At 36.3% G+C, this 8,175-nt stretch overlaps 1 long non-coding RNA gene across 1 annotated transcript; it reads right to left on the minus strand.

Moving 5' to 3' along the window:
* Positions 1–294: 294 nt before the first annotated feature.
* On the minus strand, positions 295–6,481 carry LOC121065806. Its single transcript, XR_005817323.1, has 4 exons — positions 6,244–6,481; positions 5,472–5,574; positions 2,366–2,409; positions 295–1,668 (listed from the first exon to the last, which is right to left on the minus strand). It is a non-coding gene; the product is annotated as an uncharacterized LOC121065806 (long non-coding RNA).
* Positions 6,482–8,175: the final 1,694 nt, after the last annotated feature.

Below are 8,175 nucleotides of genomic sequence, written 5' to 3' on the forward strand. Positions count from 1 at the left end.
GCCACGTATTCAAGGAATTTTCTGTGTCATTGTAAGGTTTTGTATGAGGAAAACCCAGGTACATAAAGATGACTGGATCCCACCTCACTTTTGTGAAACTTGCTTCCGAACACTTGATAACTCTCACAGGCATTCAGAGGGGAACAATGCTAACCAGAGTAGCATTGAAGATTTTCAAATAATATTTTCAGACAACATTTATACAAGTGTTCTGAGTCTCTAATGTCATGTCTTCAAGCAATCTTAATGCTGCCTGCTAATATGTTACCCGTCTTTTTGGTTGCTTTTTCAGTTTCTTTTTAATATGAGTTTCCATTTCAATGATATTCCCCTTTTAGAAATTAAACACATTTTCTTACATGGAAGAAAATACTATATTAGAGTGTCATAATGATATCTCACTGCATAGGAATATCCAGATACAAAAGTACATATTTTATTGACTCAGTACTCCTGTCCTTTTTTTTTTTTTTTTTTTCCTCTGATTTAGCTATGTAGGTCAATATGGAGAATTGGTTCTCCAGAATATTTTTTCTAGGACAGATGACTATCTTCCCTTCATGTCAAAGATCAGTGACATATCTGGAAGGTTAAATCCCAAGGTACTTCAAAGCACCAGAAGGACCTTTAAAGTTAAGAATCATCTTATGTCTAAACCTTGATCTACTCAGATTCTTTAATTAGATTTGGAGACATTATCACAAGAGACCATTCTGAGGTCTGGAGAGGCAGATCGGTCTTATACATTTTTTAGCAGACTATTAGATTATTATTTTAGCAGACCTGTAATAGATTATTATGGACAGTTTCCTGTGCTGTGATATTCCCATCGAATAAAAAGTCTCTAAAGACATCAGATATCTCAGGAAGGACTTAAATTCCTTAGTTTAATCTTCTAGCAAAATAAATTAAAAATCAGAGTTTTTTTAAGGGAGCAGGAAAATTTTAATGTTGTTATGGTCAAAACCTTGCATACTGTGTAAATCAGAAAGTTCAAATTCTCTAGAAAGATTAATTCATTCTACACTTCTCTGGCACAGTCAGTTGAAAATTTTCAGAAGCTTTATTTAAAATAAAAATCAATCTTTTATTAATGCCATCTTCTTAATAACAAGGCAGAGGCTCTAATGGTTAACAATGGGAAATTCACAAAATACCTACTTGTTATAAAATATCTGAAAAGTAAATATTCACTTTTTGTTGTTTTGTCTAGGCTTCAGATGTACCAGTTCCTGTCCTGAACTTCTTTAAGGTAGATTTACATGATCTCTTTTAAGGTGGAAAAGACAAAATTCATCTTGTTTAAGTTTTTAAGATTATGTTTATAATGATTGTGATATAAGAAATAGCAACTCTGACAAACTATGAAGAAAAAAAGTGCATAGACCCACCTGTCAAAAAGATATAGTCAATTCCTTTTGTGTTCTACAAAAAGTAAATATATTTAAAAAGCTTATGAAGCAAAGGATTTTATTCTGATAGAGTTTTGTAGAGGAGTAAGTGACTGCACATGTAAAAAAGGACAGGGAAGCCCTGAAATTTTCGCTGTTCAATGTTCCCCTGACATTATGTTCTCTCCTGCATATCCATTATTGACCATCAGCATCTTCAAGCTGGTTGTTTTTAACTGACCTGGGGAGGATATTCATAGGTTCTTCTGCCAATAAACTGTAAGGAAAAACAGACAATAAAGAACAAACATCAGTATTTCCTGTTAATCCTTTCAAAACTTCTACTTCATTTGCTACAAATAAAGAATGGGTCAAGTACTGTAGTTTCAAAGCATTGTAGCAGGAACCTGACAGGGCCTACATGACAGTTATGTCAATTACCTTGTTTATATTGCTCACCAGTATTTCAATTTTTGCTGTTTCTCCTTGATCTAAGAGTGCAGCAGACGTTAACGTGGGCTGTGTTCTGAGCAGATACAGTGTGAAGTTCAAGTCGCCTGCTGATGTGCTGCAGTCATTTCAGTTCTCATGAACTGAAATCTCAGTTCTCAGCTAACACAGTCAATAATTTATGAAGAAAATGCATTATGATGCACCGGGCATAGACTGCAAACATGATTATATGCCCACATGTGAATAACAAAGAAGTTTGGTAATGCCGATAATTCTAAACAGAGAGCTACTCAGATCATACTTTTCTGAAACATGAAGAAAGAAAGGGAAGAAGGGAAAGAAGGGAAAGAAGGGAAAGGGAAGGAAGGAAGGAAGGAAGGAAGGAAGGAAGGAAGGAAGGAAGGAAGGAAGGAAGGAAGGAAGGAAGGAAGGAAGGAAACTTTAACCTTGAAATATTTGGAGAAACTGTTGTTATGCAAAATTATGATTCACAGGACATATAGTTTAATTGTCCACATTACCAATATGAAAAGACTTCAGATGTCAACTCATGTACTCCGTAATGCTGAAAAAAAAAAAGACAGTTGTGACTTCAGAGATGTACAACATTCAAAACATTAATAAAACACCTAAACAGACAATTAACTCACCACTGGGAAAAAAAGCTAGAAATAAAATGTCCAATTGGTACAACTTCCTTAGCACAAACTTCTCTTTAGCAAATTCTCACTACAGAAAGATATGGAAAATTACTTTTGAGCCATACATAATAGAAAACCAAGGGTCACAAACTGAAAGAAGAAAATATAAGTCACAACATGCAATAGAAGCCATGAAATGAATGACAGTACAATTAACATGACAGAGAGAAGATGGAAACTTGTCAGAAATTGCTGTACAGCTGTTCAAATTCGATAATACTGTGGAATTGATTTCTTCACACTATCTATTAGAAAAAAAGTTTTCAATCAAAAAGTGAGGGAATGAAACATGAGTGTGTATTCACTCATCCATGTGCGTGCCTGTGTGTGTGAGTCCTTCTACGGAGGCTGATAACACAGGAAGGAGCTCAGCAAGGCTGTTAGATCATGCAGACAATGAAAAAGTGTTTTACTGCTGAGACTGTGAGAAGCAATAATTGCAGGAATGTAGTGATGGTAACTTTGGACTGGCTTTTGGCTGTTGGAAAATGATTTCTAATGTCATTATAAAGAAGTTCAACAACTATTCCAAAGTCAACTGGAGACAAAGAGTCTTTGGGCATTGGGAAGTTTGTTGAGAGATGTATCAGCAACAATTCACTCTGGGATTGCGGGGAAGAAGCTGGTTCTAACAGATCCCATAAGGATGGAGATGGGTAGTCTTGCCTCTTTGAATTTGACTGAAGATGCTAGCTACTCTGATGAAAACAAAAACAAAACAAAAACAACCAAAAAAAAAAAACAGGAAAAAAACTAAATAACTTTCTCAAAAAATGAAATTATGTTGCTGCACTTTCCATTGAGAAAAGTGTTATTTCTATCCCTCTGCCTACTGGAAACCTTCAGAAACACAGAGCAAAAACCCTTAACTGAGTGACTGCAGACATTTGGTAGAACATCTCTACTGAACTTTTATCAGGATGGGCACACATAGAAGAAAGGAAAAAAATATATTGTTCTAAAAATTAGTCAGTATGAACCGAAATTCTACACCTTTCAGTCTCTATCTGTTCATATAGACTATGTCAGAGCAAACTTCACTGGAGTAAAACTCACTTGCTCATTATATGACTTGCAAAGGGAATGAGTGAATATTTCACACTGGGACTAGCTGCGATACTGAATGTACTCAGCAAAAATCAACTTCTTGTGATTGTCTAATCTGTACCAGGTCAGCTATGAGACAGAAGACAACATATGCTCTGAGAGTTTCTGGTAACTGAAAAAAAGTGATAAAGAAAATGGCTACTCTTTAGATTAGAAAATATTGAGTGCATTAGTTCTTTTTTGAATTCCCTGATTAATGCTCTAAATTGAAGAAGAGAGAAAATGGGAGAGAAATGACTGTCTGATTTCACATGTATTTATCCTTTGAAACTTGGGGCAAGGAGGTTCACTGGTTTCCCATAATAACTGAAGGCTTATGTATCTCCCAGATTTCAAAAACTGTCCTTATTTGTGTTTAGGAAGAATAACATTTGGAATAAGGATTGCAAACAAAGAGATGCCACCTGATAGCACCTAAATATTGTGTCCTAAAGCTGGTGTATATTATGTTGTTTCATATAATTAAGAAGTTTTTTTGTTTGTTTGTTTGTTTTTAATAAAACTAAAAATAAGAAACAGAAACAAAACATTCCTTATATAAGAGGCAAAATTAAGGGCCAGGTTAGAGCAACACTTTTGCATTTGACTCAGTACCATCTTTTTTGTTGTTGTTTCAACATACGAAATAAATTGCTCTTTTTCCTTTCTGTTCAAGAAGACAGTAAGAAGCTACTTTATTTCTTCCTTATTCTTTCTGAAGCAGGTGACATGCTCCCCATCTGTTCCTGCATTTACTCATTTTAAATTTTGCAGAAAATACATTTTTGCACTTACAGAAATGTTAACAGAAAATATCTAGTACATTTTCTGCTGTTTGAGAGCCATGTTTCCTCACACATTTTAATGAAGCTGTACTAGCCAATCCTTGACAATACAATCAGGTTGTAGCATTGGCTTTTGGCAAGATTTGCTGCTCATATTTGAATGCAGCTACAAAATGTATCACTGAACTTTATATATAATCTTTGTGAACTCTTGTGAAGAGTCTTCCTTCCATCTAACTGGATCATCAGATCATCAGAATCCAAGAAACAACTGTAAGCCATTAAATGTACGTAGGAAAGGCTGAATGGTGATTGTAACTCCAGTGTCAAAATACCTCCCTGAAGAGTTCCCTGATTTGTTGACAAAAATAAATAAATAAAAATTAAAGAACCCAACCAAAACCAACCAACCAACCAACCAAATAAGCCAACAACCAACCAACAACAACCAACCAACAACAAAAACAAAAAAAAAAAAAATCAAAAAAACAAAATCCACAGCCTATAAATCACATATACTTATAACCATTGCATACAACAATTGAGATTAAAGTATGTTCTTAGCAACCATTTAAAATATAGCCCATTTTAAATATTTCAATTAATGTAATGGAAAGACGTAATTGCCTGCATAATTTACTCTTCAAATCATTTGAGTTCAAGAACTGGCTGACACACATGCTAAATTTCCTAAAGGAAACTGTTTTAATTCACTTGAATTCATTCACCACTAAATGCTCAGAAAAAGTAATCCCTGAGTAAAGAGCAAATGTCTTAATGGGAAATATTTTATTTTAAATTGAAATTAAATAGCTGTTTTAGAGTCAGACTAGCTTGGAAATTTCACCATGCAGCGCAGTTTTGTTGTTGTTGCTGCTGTTGGCTTGTTTTGTTGTTGGCTTTGCAATATATGGGAAATTTACAGAAACAACATAACAAAGTGACCTGTAGTAGAGCTATACCTGGTACTGTTACACATGAGAGTTATCATGATTCAAGTGGCCACAGAAAATTGCTGGTAATGGAGATATTACAAAAAGATGACTTACACAAACCTTTAAATCCAGGGAAGGCTGTATTGCAAATACTCTTTCAAAGGAGCAATTAGATGCCTGTTTCCTGAAGATTAAGCAAGGTGTAAAGTTGGACTTGTAAAGTCTGAATTCAGAAAAAAAGAAAAAAAAAAAAAAGCAAAAATCTTTTCCAAATCTATGCTGAAAAACAAAACTATTCAAGCTATCATTTCCTCCATACCCAAGAATTATCTCAGGGATAGTCCCATCTTAGTCATGCATAACAACCTTATTGGCATAATCATGTTTCCTTTAACTGTGCTAAGACACAGCATGGGGTGAAGGTGTGGTGGTGTATGAAGCCTGATGCAGCACACATTTGCTCCAGCCATTTGCTTGGCTCCCATTTTCATTAAGTGACATTTTGAGTTGCTCTTTCTATATGAAAGGTAAGAATATTAGATTCAAAACCTTTTTTTTTTTTTTTTTTTTTTGCTATCAATTATGAAGAATGACACACACAAAAAATGATGATAGTCCTTCATTAAAGACAGAGGTTGTGTTATTTTGTGCCCTGCTTCAAATACAGAAAAGTGTACAGCACAACTGACAATTCATCAGCAGTAATGAAAACAGCATTAACAGATATCTGTATTTAACAGATACTGTTATTAACAGTAACAGATATCTGAGAATTGCCTGGTATGTTACTGAAATTATCCTTCAAGTTTGAGGTTTCTGCAGTGACTAACAATTACAGGATTCCCTTGGGCATCTTACACCAAATTAGAGCAGAAATGGATTTGCTACCTACCTTTGGACAGAGTTGTGGATTTGTGCATTTCTTGATATTACAAAAGATGATCTACATCTCACATGATGAAGATTTGCAGTTCCTGAGTAGACTTCCTTGTGCTTTGTAGAAGTTTCTGTCCTTTGAGTTCAGAGCTCCGAAGGCTGAATTTTACTCTGTATTAGGTCCTAGTGCTGACCAAAGACACAAAGAAGCTTGCTTACTGTTGTGGTTTAACCCGGCTGGCAGCTAAACACCACACAGCCGTTCGCTCACCCTCCCCCCTCCCTCTCCGGGATGGGGGAGAGAAACGAGAAAGTGAAGCCTGTGAGTTGAGATAAAGACAGTTTATTAAGACAGGAACATAATAATAATAATAATAATAATAATAATAATAATAATAATAATAATAATAATAATAATAATGTGTACGAAACAAGTGATGCACAATGCAATTGCTCACCACCCGCTGACCGATGCCCTATCCCTGAACAGCCGGCCCCCCACCCCGGCTAGCCACCCCTATATATTGTTCAGCATGACGTCAGATGGTATGGAATACCCCTTTGGCCAGTTTGGGTCAGCTGTCCTGGGTCTGTCCCCTCCCAGCTCTGGCTGGGCTCCCAGCCTGACCGCTGGCAGGACAGAGCGAGAAGCTGAAAAGTCCTTGGCTTCGTGTAGGCACTGTTCTGCAACAATTAAAACATCAATGTGTTATCAACATTATTCTCATCCTAAATCCCAAACACAGCACCATACCAGCTACTAGGAGGAAATTAACTCTGTCCTAACTGAAACCAGGACACTTACCTAGCTCATAAATTCATAAGTGTAATCAATTTGCTCCAGCAATGAATAAAACAGTATGTATTCTTCCTGCACCACAGCTACACACCAAATAGTGAAAAAACATGTGACTCAATATTCTGACACTTCAGAGGAAAAGGAAAAAAATACATATTCAAGTCACTTCCCTTCATTAGAAAAAATATATAGGTACAAAAAATTGCTTCCACATGTAAATCTCTCCCGTTTCAGCAGAGTCAGAGATAATCACTTCAAAATGAGTAAGTACAGGAAGAACACAGTCACCTCTTATTTTCATCATTAACAAATAAAACTTAATGGAGTCTTTCATATCTTCCAATATTTGTGGTCTAACATATACCAATCATTCAAACCTCTCTGGCTTTTTCAGATCATTAGCTATACAAAAATGGGGTCAGGATTTACACGAGATTTAGGTATATAAAATCTGACCGTGGGCAGAGCGTCATAACATGCTCCCAAGCTAATGTGGTTTCCCTGAATGTTTTTTAAAGGTCAAATGTGGGACAGCTTCATACGGCACATGTGGAAGTGTGTGGTGTGAAGGCTAGCTAGGAACAACAGTGCAGTGGTGTGAACACTTTGGGATGGAGGCCTCCAGCTGACATCTAGTCAATAAATGGTGGCTTCAAGGCCAGCTGTGCTCAAAAGTGTTTTTTATTATCAGTGGTATGTGTGTTCTCTGAGCTATGACTTGGATTTTTTCAACCGAAATTTTGCATTCAGATCAACACAGTTGTTATGGCCAGAAGCAAGAACATCATCCTTCCAACTACCTCCCATTTTCCTCCAGAGGTCATTAAAAATGTAAACTTTGATCAGACATCCCTTTTTGTACGCAGCAGCTCATCCACTGCTTTGACAGACGCACCAGAGAGAGACTAACTCTTGCCTTTTGCCAACTGCCATGCTGAATAGCAAGACTGACAGGCACAACTGGACAACATCCTTTTTTATCTACTGGAACTTGACAGCCATTCTCACTGTGGCTTCTCTGTCTAGAGGAGAGAAAAGGAATGTCTAAGCAGCAGAAATCATCATCAGCACTTATTTCAAAGGATCCAAAGATCTCTAACTTGTGAAGTGCTTGTGTTTCTCAAATGACTACAGACCTTAATTCTTGCA

The sequence above is a fragment of the Cygnus olor genome, chromosome 2 (genome assembly GCF_009769625.2).
Source record: "Cygnus olor isolate bCygOlo1 chromosome 2, bCygOlo1.pri.v2, whole genome shotgun sequence".
NCBI lineage: Eukaryota > Metazoa > Chordata > Aves > Anseriformes > Anatidae > Cygnus > Cygnus olor.